Raw genomic sequence first — 12319 nt, forward strand, 5'->3', positions numbered from 1 at the left:
GACTCGAGGCGTGAGGAGGATGAGAACACACGTTTCTTTGGTCTTGTTAAGTGTGGCAACAGATAAGCATGGGGTAAGTCCGGTGGAAGAGCAGAGCCATTGGGTGGTGTTTAGGGGAACTAAGTATTTGGCAGAGATGTTTGGGGAGGTATAGTTGGTACAGGCAGTAAGGCTAGGAGTGTGGGAAGAACGGGGGTGAATGCATAAACCTTTGGAAGAGATGTGCGTAAAAGTGAGTGGGACATGAGTAGATTGATTCCAATTGCAGGAAGAGGGGGAATCGTCGGTGGAGGAAGTAAAGAGTGGTGAAGGGATAGCAAGTGGATCATAGAGGGGGAGGCTGGGGGAAAGACACAACCAGCAAGAGCGAGTGAGGTTGGGGTGGGAGGCATTGAGAGAGGAATAGGAGGCGTTTAGGAGTTTGAAGTAGGGACTAGAGGGGATGAGAGGATGTGGTTGTATACCTGAAGCGGGGGGGGGGGGGGGAAGTGGGGCTTGTAGAAGGGACGACGGCGGCCGAGGTGGAAGAGATTTTGAGGGGGTAGATGAGGACGGAAGAAGGTGAACAGTGGGTGAGGGAGGAGGGTTAAGGATGTGGTTGGGACCAATAGCAGAGGGTGGGGTGGAGACAACACGCTTTTGGATTTCAAACAAAGCGCCACAATCATAGTTGCTCATATACAACCGGAGTCCATAGGGGCGAGCGGCCAGCCATGTATCGTCGTTTGGGTTTTTTACTGTCAGTGAAATGAAGTCCCAACGGGAATTGTTGGCTACTTGGAGAGAGAGATGCGGGTCTCTGTTGGCGGCGCCGGACCATCCATGGGCCATGGTCACACATCCTCAAGAGGGGCAGTAGAAGTGTGATGGGTCATGACAACCTCGAGCACTAGCAGGACAGATGTAAAAACCAGACACAGGGTTAAATTGAGGGCCAAGGAGACGATTGTTTCGAGAAAGCAGGCATGCTGTATTCCCGCCTCGACAGGATGAGGAATGGTGGAAGCCTACTTTTGCTTTTTTGATGTTACTCACTTGGCATTCGAGATGGAAGGAAATTCCAGCAAGAGGGCAGATGTGCGTGAAAAAGGAGGGAGCGACACTAGTAACATTATAAGCGAGAACACGTTTTTCTGGAAATGTCTGCAGGGTCCAGTTGAATGGCTGATGGGAGGAGGAGCTTTGGGCAGAGGAGGCTAGAGACAACATGAGAATGAGGAGATGGATGAGGTAGGGGAGGGTAGGGGAACAGGAGGCGGGGGTATGAACAGAGCGGGCTCGTCGGAGGAGTTGGAGAACTTGGCGTTCGATGGGGTCATCATCTTCAAGGGAAAGACGGCTTAGGCGGCGGGCAAAGAAACGTTGTCGACGTCGTTCGCGGCGAGAAAGAGCTGGTGTGGTTCCCATGGACGACGGTGTCAGAGAGGTAGACTCGGGTGAATTTACCTGGGGGCGTATAGTGGTCATGGGAGAAGGACGACGAGAGAGGTGAAAATGCCAATTAAAAGTAGAAAGGCGACAGCGAGGAGGAGGCGTTGACGGAGGTTCCAATCTGTTGGGGCTGTAGCTGCGAGGCAAACAGCTGAGAAGATTGTTAAGAAAATGAAAATTACAAGAAAGAAGCAGAGTAAGAGTGGGTGCGAGGGGAGCTTGAGGAGCATCTGCACTGAGAGTTCTTTTCTGATGAACTATAAAGCACGTTTTGGTGAAGGTCAGGCACTTTTCAACGGCGGGTTGCGGAGGTAGCAAAGACTTTTCTTGTGGAGTATGCAGAGTTGGGTCCTTTGAGAGATCTGTAATGACAAAAGAAGGAGAAGAGAGCCCTCACAGAGGAGGGGCAATCAGCAGAAAGAAACTCGGAGAGAGCACTTATTTAAATATAAGCATTTCAGGGAGGGGCTGGTTGGTGCTGAGTTTGAGCGAATGGGGCGACATCTGGGCTTCTGCTGTCAATGTTGTCTCTCACGGAGGGCATAGGGTACTTATCATTAAGGGGAACCTTGGGGTCGGTGGCAGGCCTGATATAGCGCCCAGGGACCCAGAGTGGTTGTGGCTCAGAGTCTGGGAAGATACAAGCAAAACCTCTCCCCTGTGCTAGCAAGGGAGCCGGGTCCTGCCAAAGATTTGTGGCAGGGTCTTTCCAGTGAACAAGAGGGACTTGCGAGGGTTGCCACATGGGTCCCCAATGTTTGTGGGTTGGGGAAAGTCCCTTGTCATCGAAGGTCAGGAGATTGTGATGAATAAGGCAGGCAGTGATGATGTCAGCAGGGGCTTTATGGGGGGAGGAAGCTCTTTCTTTTTGAATGAGTAGCTTGAGCTGTTGGTGAGTGCGCTCAACAATTCCTTGCCCTTGTGGATTGTAGGGGATGCCAAAATGGTGTGTGATGTGGTACATTTGTACGAAGCTGGCAAAGGTGGCACTGCGATAGGCTGGTCCATTGTCGGTTTTGAGATCCCAGGGAATTCCCATGAATAGAATGGCTTGTCGGAGTGCTTTGATGCAATGTTTAGCGCTCTCTCCTGTGAGGGGCACGGCGTAGCACAGGTGCGAGAAAGTATCAACTGCAACATGAAGATACTTAAGGCGTCCAAAGGCGCTAACGTGTGTGACGTCAAGTTGCCAGCGGGAGTTAGGCCGTAGGCCGCGGGGATTATCTCCGCGAGGCTGCAAGGGTCCAAGAGGCAGCAAAGGTGCACATGTTTGGCAGGAGCGCACAAGATGTTTGCATGTTTCAATGGGGAGGTCTGGGAAGAGCTTTTGAATGGATCGCGCTGAGAAGTGGAATTGAGAGTGTAGGAGCTTAGCTTGGTTGACAAAGTCTCCCAGTCTTGTTTTGTCAGTGAGGTTTTCTTGAATGGCAACTGGGCATACATGGCGGCCAGATGCTAAAGCGTCGGCGAGGGCATTTCCTTGAGCTAGCGGTCCTGGCAGGCCAGAGTGACTTCTGATATGAGCAATGAACCAGGGTTGTTGCCTTTCTTCAAGCAGTCGCTGTACAAAAGCGAGTGCTTGGTCAATAGTTAAGTCACTGGGTAGGAAAGTAGCAAGCGGGAGGCTGCGACACACTTGTAAAGTGTATAAGCTGTCTGTGAAGATGTTAAGAGGCTGGTCCGGGTAGAGATTGAGGACTGCGGCGACAGCTAAAAGTTCACCTGTTTGGACAGAAAAGTCATTAGCAAACACCAATTGTCGTGGCTTAGGTTCTCTTGGCGTATATATGACAGCAGCGAATGCCTTTTTTGAAGCATCGGTGAAAGCAGTGATGGCAAAAGGAATTGGCTTTCTTGCGGGCAGCGGATGGAACGGGTTGGAAAATGCTAATTGAGATACCCCTTGTAGTAGTGGATGATGCGGATAGTGATTGTCAAAAGAGCCACGAAAGAATTCTATTAGGCCTTGCATTTGGGCATTATTCATGATGAGAGAGGTAACTTCTTTTGCATCAAAGGGCCAAACGATGGTGTGTGGCGGGACGCCGTACGTTTGTATGGAGAGAAGTACTAAGTCAGTGGCTAATGTGATCCAAGCCCTTGTAAATGGGCAGATTTTTGGGAGTTTACTTTTTGACGTGTGTAGAAAAAGAAGAGGACCATCTTGCCATAGGAGACCCGTTGGGGTGACTGGTGTTGGCAAAACTAAGGCAAGGATTGGGAGATCGGGAGAGAATCGCTCTAGGCGGCATTGCTGGAGTGCAGCATTTACTTGTTGGATGGCTTCTTTGGCAGCTGGGGTGATGGTGATGGGGCGAACGACTGCAGCGGATGGACTGCACTTAGTCTGCAGGAGCTCGAAAAGGGGTTGCATTTGCGCTGTTGTGATGGGGAGTGCTGATCGAAGCCAATTGATTTGTCCGCAAAGCCGTTGGAGCTCAGTCAGCGTCATGTGATCAGAAACATGGATTTGCGGGCTGGTGGGCCGAATATATTGATGAAAATGAAAGCCTAAGAACTGGAAAGGTGGCTGTGGGTTTACTTTGTCAGGTTGCACTATTAATCCAAGACTTGAAAGGTTTGTCATAACTGCAGAGAGTAAATCATTGAGAAGTGTGTTAGAACTTGCTGCTAAAAGGAGGTCATCCATATAGTGGATGATGTATGTGTGCTCTGGATGGAACTTAGAGCGTAGCGGCTCAATGGCATGATTGACATAGAGCTGACATATAGTTGGACTGTTCCGCATACCTTGTGGTAGTACTCGCCATTGGAATCGGAGTGCTGCTCCTTGATTGTTGGTACGCGGGACTGTAAACGCAAATCGTGGACAGTCTCGCGGGTGAAGAGGAATGGAGAAAAAGCAATCTTTGATGTCAATGGTGGCTGCATAAAAATGCTGAGGGACTGCAGTGGGATGCGGGCAATCAGGCTGAGGTGATCCCATTGGCTTAATATGTTTGTTAATTTCTCGAAGGTCATGAAGGAGGCGGAACTTGCTCGTGTTCTTCTTATTGATGACGAAGACTGGCGAATTGTAGGGACTGGTAGACGGCTCAATATGCCCTGCTTGTAGCTGTTCTTCGACGAGGGCAGAGAGAGCTTGCAGTTTATGAGTTGGCAAGGGCCACTGCTCGACCCAGATGGGCTCCTCTGTGTCCCATTCCAGAGGGATAGGGTCAGGTCTTGAGATGGGAGCAGTGGCCCCTATGAGGGGGGGGTGCGGCGCAGCTATGAAGGCTTCTGTGGTGATTCGAGCTTTTAGCTGGCTGAGTACATCTCTTCCCCACAGGATGGTTTGGACTGAAGAAAGGACGAGTGGACGAATCTGGCCTTCGTGACCTTCTCGGTCGCTCCAATGCAGAGGCTGGGAGGTTTTCCAGGAGGTAGCAGCTCCCGTGGCGCCGATGACTTGAGGGCCGGTTTCGAGGGGCCAATGATTGAAGGCGGCGATTTCAAAGGGAATACAAGAGATTTCAGCACCAGAGTCTAAGAGCCCTTCAAGCCATTGTCCGTTTATTTTAAGCTCTAAGGAAGGTTTTTGGTGACGTTTGATAGGCATTGTCCACATTAAGGTTTTGGAGCTCTCTGGAGGGCCTCTTGGGGGAGGGGCTGAGGCCTGCCCCGCTGGAAGTTTAAAGGCTGGGAGATACGTTGCGATGAGCGGCAATCGCGGGCCCAGTGATACCCCTTGCCACAGCGCGGGCATGGTGTGGGGGGGCCTCTTGGTCTGTGCAGTGCTACGGCAGGGCGGGGAGCTGCCTGTTGAGGGCACTCGTGGACAAAATGACCGGGCTGACCGCATCGAAAGCAGGCAGAAGTGGAGGCAGATGACACAGCCATGGCGGAAGCGAAGGCAGCAGTAAGTGCTTTAGTCTGTGGGTCAATATCTCGACAAGCCAATACCCATTCATGTATTGGCTTATCACGGATAGGAAGAATAACGGCCCGGAAGGGTGCAAGGCACCCATCGAGAATGAGTTCTTTTGCTAACACAAACTGAGCATCTTCATTAGTAATTTTCCGCTGGCATGCTTCTAAAACGCGTGCGACAAATGCTGGAAAGGTTTCTTGTGAGTCTTGAAGCATTTGTGCAAATTTGGTGGACTGCTTGGTAGAAACTAAAGAGAACGATCGCTGGACAAGAGCTTTTACTCGGTGCCAAAACCCTGGATCTATGTTTATATAAGAACGAGGGTCAGCATAGTTGTTAATTCCTGTGTAGGCGTCAGCTGGATCTTGGATACCCGCCTGGACATTTTCTACCACTTGCTTATCAACAGCTACTTGATAGTAAGCAAGCCATTCAAGGAACTGGCCTGGCGGAAGGATGGAACGGGCTAGAGAAATCCAGTCATAAGGAAGAGCAAGTTGAACCCCTAACTCTTCTATTAATTGTTGGACATATGGGCTACCTATGCCGTCTTCTTTAACAGCTTTGTGAAGAGTTTTAACTTCTTCGGCTGTGAAGGGAAGCCAAGTCTGAGGGCGTTGCTGCGTGGGCAGCGGGTTGAGCGGGTATAGCTGGGGGGCGGGAGAATGTGCTTCGCTAGAAGCAGGTGGGGAGCTGCTGCCATACGGTGGTGGCGAGGGATGAACGGTAGCGGGAAACAGATGAGAGAATGATGGCTTAGCAGTGTCAAGGCGGCAACAAACTGGCGGCGGGATATTTTTGGGCGCTGGACAAGATGGCGGAGCGGCGACGTCACTTTTAGGCGCCTGCCAAGATGGCGATGTAGTTACGTCATTTTTGGGCGCCGGCCAAGATGGCGGCGAAGTCACGTCATTTCCAGGGGCCGGCCAAGATGGCGGCGAAGTCACGTCATTTCCGGGGGCCGGCCAAGATGGCGGCGAAGTCACGTCATTTCCGGGGGCCGGCCAAGATGGCGGCGACATTATGTCCGGGGCAGGGCCGGAAGATGACGAGACAGGGAGGGGCGGGTAAAGGTGAGAGGAGGCGCCTTTGTTCCCACCGGCGGGCTCGGACATAGGTGAAGAAGAAGCCGGAAGTGCGCCATTTTGGGCAGAGGTGGAAGAAAAAGGAGAAAGTCCGCTATTTTGAGGAGCTACTGAAGCGGCTTCTGCGGGCCGTGGGGAGCGCGGGCGGGGAGGTTCGCGCTCGAGAGCAGCGGCGAGCTGGTCAGACAGAGAATTTGGGTCGCCAGGATCATCGGGCTCATAGTCATTGGGTTGCTTAACTGATTTGTCTCGGATGGCTTCTGACGGTGCACCAAGGAGGCAGGCGTGTATGGCTACTAGAGCAGGCAGCAGGCCGTGCGGAAAAGACCGCTTTTCATGCTCTATGGCGGAGGTGACTCGATCTATGAGTCGAGAGTATGTGTCTGGGCTCCAGAGCTGGCAGGTGGCGAGCCACGGATTAAGAGGGAGTAGCAGGTCCCAATATTTTTGGAGCTGTTTTAGGGAAACGCGGACTCCATTGGTATCAAGCAGGGTGGCTAAAAGCCGAACCTGAGGGGTATGGTGTGAGGAGAGAGAGGTGCCCATAGTGGGAGAAGAAAAGACGGCGATGGGGTCCCTACCTGGAGAGCTGAAATGGTCGCCAGTAGCCAGCAGCAGCAGCAGCAGAGAGGGGCCGGAGGGCGGTGGAAGGAAAGGATCCTGGACGAGCCCCCTGCTGTGAGTTGCTATTCAAAGTTAGCAACCCCTGCTGTGGGCTGCTACTCTAAGTTAGCAACCTACGAGGACCGGGCGGGCTTCCACGGCTCGGCGGTGAGCCCCTAGGCCAACACGTAGGCCTAGGTTCTCCAGGCGTGGGGGACGTGCGGTAAAAACCATGGAGACAGCCTGTGAGAATGAGCTAGTCTAATTTATTGCGGAAATACACTTGATTATATAAGGTCGGGTCAAGGGAGGGGTAGGAATTGGGGCGGGTAAACTACAGGGCGGTAGTGGATAGGCGGAACTGTGCAGGCAGCTATGAAGTAGGCGGTGATTAAGAAAGGGGGCAGATTATGAGTTGGCTAAGTGGACGGGACTGGCGGGAAGGATAGCAACGGCTGGAAAAGGGAGATAACAAAGGCTAGGAGGAGGGGTGAAGGGAGGCAGCAACACTCCTATAAACATCAGTGTGAAAATGCCTGTTCGTCATTGCTTTCAGTTCTTTTGGGCATATACCTAGTAGTGGGATTGTCAAATCTTATGGTAATTCTACAGTTAACTTTATGAGGAACTGCCAAACTCTCTTCCACAGTGGCTGCACCATTTTACATTCCCACCAACAATGAATGAGTGTTTCTATTTCTTCACATCCTCTCAAAAACTTGTAATTTTCAAATTTTAGATAGTGGCCATTCTAGTGGGTATGAAATGGTATCTCATTGTGGTTTTGATTTGCATTTCCCTGAGAGTAAATGATTTTGAGCATTTTTTCATGTGCTTTTTGACCATTTGTGTATCTTATTTGGAGAGATGTTTCCTCAAGTCTTTTGCCCATTTTTTTTAGGAGGTACCAGTGATTAAACCCAGGACTTTGTACATGGGAATCAGGAACTCATCCACTCAATAAGACTTTGTTTTATAATTTGTTCATTTTTAGGAAGTCCTGGGATTGAACTCAAGACCTAGTACATGGGAAGCAGGCACACAACCACATCTGCTCCCCTTTTGTGCATTTTTAAATTGTATTGTTTGTCTTTTTATTGTTGAGTTGAAGGATTTCTTTATTTACTCTGGACATTAAACCCTTATCAGATATGTGGTTTCTTAATAGTTTCTGCCATTGTATAGGTTGTCATTTTGCTTTCATGATGAAGACCTTTGAGAACAAAAGTTTTTAATTTTGATGGGGTCTTGTTTATCTATTTTTTTTTTCTTTTGTTGCTTGTGCTTTCTGTGTAAAGTCTAAAAATCAGTGACTAACATAAGGTCCTGGAGATGCTTCATTAGATCTTATTCTAAGAGTTTTAGAGTTCTGACTTTTATATTTAGGTTTTTATCCATTTTGAGTTCTACATATGGTGCAAGGTAAGATTCCACCTCTTGCATAGAGAGATGAACTTTTCTCAGCATCTACTGTGAAAGTCTTTTCCTTCCTAATTTAGAATGTTCTCTTGTCAAAAATCTGTTGGTCTTAAATGTGAGAATTGATTTCTATAGTCTCAGTTCAAATACATTTGTCTTTATGTTTGTCCTGGAACCAGTACCTTGCTATTTTGATTATTGTTGTTTTCTAAGATGTTTTTTTAAGATTGTAAGTGTGAGTCTGCTAACTTCATTCTTTTTTCAAGATGGATTTGACCATTCAGTGCTCCTAACCTTTCATGTAAACTTGATGATTAGCCTCTCTGTTTCTGCAAAGAAGGTTGTTGGAATTTTCATAGCATAGATTCATAGTATTGAATCTGTCAATTGATTTGTGTAGAATTGACATAGTAACAATATTTAGTCTTGAATTTTTTCTTTATTTCTTCTTCTGGTTGTTCATCATATATAGAAACACTATTGATATTTGGGTGTGATCTTGTATCTCACCACCTTGCTGAATTCATTTATTAGCTCTAGGAGTTTTTTGGTGGATATTTCAGAATTTTCTGCATATAAGGTCATGATATCTGCACTGAATAAGTTTTACTTCTTCCTCTGCAATTTGGATGCCAGCTATTTCTTTTTCTTGCATAATTGCTCTGGCAAGAACTTCTAATACAATGTTGAATAAAAGTGGTGACATTAGGCAACATTGTATTGTTCCTGATCTTAGAGGGAAAGCTTTCAGTCTTTCACCATTGAGTATGATGGTAGCTTTAGGTTCAACATACCCTTTTTCATTGTGAGGAAGTTTCCTTGTATTCCTAGATTTCTAAGTATATTTCTCAAGAAGTGATGCTGGATTTATTCAAGTACCTTTTCTTCAACAATTGAGAGCATTCTATGCTTTTCTTTTCTTCATTCTGTTAATGTGGTATGTTTTATTAATTGGTTTTCTTTCTTTCTTAATTGATTTTCAGTTGCACTTGTTCAATTTGTGTAATTCTTTCAATGTGTTGCCATATTGGACTTGCAACTATTTTGTTGAGGATTGTTGTATTCATAGGAGATATTGCTAATAAATTTCTTTTCTTGTGGTATCTTTCTTTGGCTTTGGTATGAGGATAATGTAGGCCTCATGGATGAATTAAGCGGTATTCTCTCCTCTTCCATAATTTAGAAGAATTTGAGTGTGATTGGTGTTAATTCTTCTTGGAATATTTGGTAAAATTTCTCTGTGGAGCCATCTGTTCCTGGGTTTTACTTTGTTGATAGTCTTTTATTACTTTTTCAATCTTTTTACAGTTCTTGGATTGTTGAGATCTTTTATTTCTTCTTGAGTCAATGTAGGTAGTTTGAAAGTTTCTAGGTATTTATCCATTTCATCTAGGTTATCTAATTTTTAATTGGCAGACCACTGTTCATAGTATTCTTTTATTGTACTCTTATTTCAGTGGAGTTATTTCAGTAGTAATGAACCCCCTTTTCATTTCTAATTTTTGTTATTTGACTCCTTTCCCTTTTTTCTTCATCCATTTAGCTAAAGTTTTGTCAATTTTGTTGATCTTTAAAAGAACCAAGTTTTGGTTTTGTTGATTCTCTTTATTCCTTTTTATTAATTTTAAATTTTATTTTTAAAGAAACATTAGATTACATAAAGGTTACATAAAAAATGTAGGGGAGTCCCATATGTCTGTCTCCCCTTCTTCTACTGTCCCACATTAACAACTTTTATTAGTGTGGTACATTTGCTAAAATTGATGACCACATACTGAAGCATTGCTACTGACCATAGACTATAGTATATTATAGTTCACACTCTATACTGCACAATTTTGTAGGTTATGACAAAATATATAATGGCCTGTATTCATCATTGCAATGTCATGCAGGGAAATTCCAATGTCCTGGAAATGCCCCTATATTGCATTTATTCTTCCTTCTCCCTCCCCTCAGAACCTCTGGTGTCCACTGCCTTTATATTAATGATAAAAGTTCTTCCATTACCAGGATAACAATGTCTATAATAGAATAATAATGTCTACTTTAGCTCATTGTAGTTATTGCAACTCCGCTGAGATTCTGGACTCAACTGGCACATGAACAGATGAAAGATTTACGTCTCTGGGACATGTACTTAACAAGTATTGTGTTAATTATAGGTTTAAATAAAAGGGACAGAAGAGGCATGTGTAGATGTAGGGAAACTACAAATGATTGTAATTCTGTTAATTGGGGAGCATAAATTCCAGAGTAAGGTCCACTGACAGGATGCCAAATTCCTGAGCTTGTCTGTCCAGTTTATAGTGTCTGGATGTCTCCAGAGCACTCAGGAGCCCTGCTACTTGAGACACTGTTTACTATGGCAGTCAGTGAGATCCTGCTGAGTCAAGCATACCCATAACCTTCGGAATCATCTTCTGACTCACTTTGAAATCTGTTACCCATAAAAACTCATTTGCATTTAATATTTGCTCCTTTTGGTCATGGTCTTTTTCCAGATTTATTGCTAGTTGGTGTTTGGTAATAATCCCTTGGTGCCAGGGAAGTTCATACCTGGGAGTCATGGCCCACACCAGGGGGGAAGGTAGTGCATTTATATACTGAGTTTGGCTTAGAGAGAGGCCACATTTGAGCAACAAGGAGGTTTTCAGGAGATAACTCTTAGGCAATATATAATACTAGGCTAAGTTTTAATTTTATAAGAAAAGATCCTTGAGTACACTCATCAATATCAAGAACATGGCATAATGGTTTGTCTTCCTTCACTAGGCACTGCCCTAGTACTCAGGTGATTCTTGCCTTTCAATTAAAGAATATAACAGGACTCCCTAGGATAAGAATTCAGGGAAACGGACTTTGGCCCAGTGGTTAGGGCGTCCGTCTACCATATGGGAGGTCGGCGGTTCAAACCACGGCCTCCTTGCTCCGTGTGGAGCTGGCCATGCGCAGTGCTGATGCGCGCAAGGAGTGCCGTGCCACGCAAGGGTGTCCCCCGCGTGGGGGACTCCCACGCACAAGGAGTGCGCCCGTGAGGAGAGCCGCCCGGCGCGAAAAGAAAGAGCAGCCTGCCCAGGAATGGCGCCGCCTACACTTCCCGTGCCGCTGACGACAACAGAAGCGGACAAAGAAACAAGACGCAGCAAACAGACACAGAGAACAGACAAACGGGGGGGGGGGGGGGAAGGAATTAAATAAATAAATAAATCTTTAAAAAAAAAAAGAATTCAATATTCTTTCAGTTATTGTGTGGGTCTCCACCCACTCAGACAACATTTCATGAATATTGAACATAGTCATATGCTTTTAATCCCTATTTCATTTATCTCTCTCTAATCCTTACTATTCCCTTCCTTCTGCTCTCTTTGAGTTGTTTGTTCATTTTCTAGCTCTTCCAGCTTTGAAATTAGGTCTTTGATTTGTGGTCTTTCTTCTTTTTTTAATAAATGCACTTAAAGCTATAAATATTCTTCTCAGCATTGCCTTTGTTGTATCCCATAAGTTTTAGTATCTTGTGTTTTCATTTTCACTCATCTCAAGATATTTCCTGATTTCCCTAGTAATTTCATCTTTAACCTCCTTTTGACTGATAAGAATATATTGTTTAATTTCCACGTATTTGTGAATTATCAATTTCTTCCTGTTATTGATTTCTAGCTTCATTCCATTGTGATTGGAGAAGGTACAGCATATGAATTTAATATAATCGAATGTATTGACACTAGTTTTGTGATCCAAGATTTGATCTATGTGTACTCAAGATGATTTGGTGTTCTGCTGTTACGTGTGATGTATTCTATAGATGTATTTTAGATCTTGTTGCTTTAGACTATCACTTAAGTTTTGTACTTCCTTATTGATTTTCATCTAGATGTTTTATATATTCAAAGTGGTGTATTAAGGT

Source organism: Dasypus novemcinctus, chromosome 9 (genome assembly GCF_030445035.2).
Source record: "Dasypus novemcinctus isolate mDasNov1 chromosome 9, mDasNov1.1.hap2, whole genome shotgun sequence".
Classification (NCBI taxonomy): domain Eukaryota; kingdom Metazoa; phylum Chordata; class Mammalia; order Cingulata; family Dasypodidae; genus Dasypus; species Dasypus novemcinctus.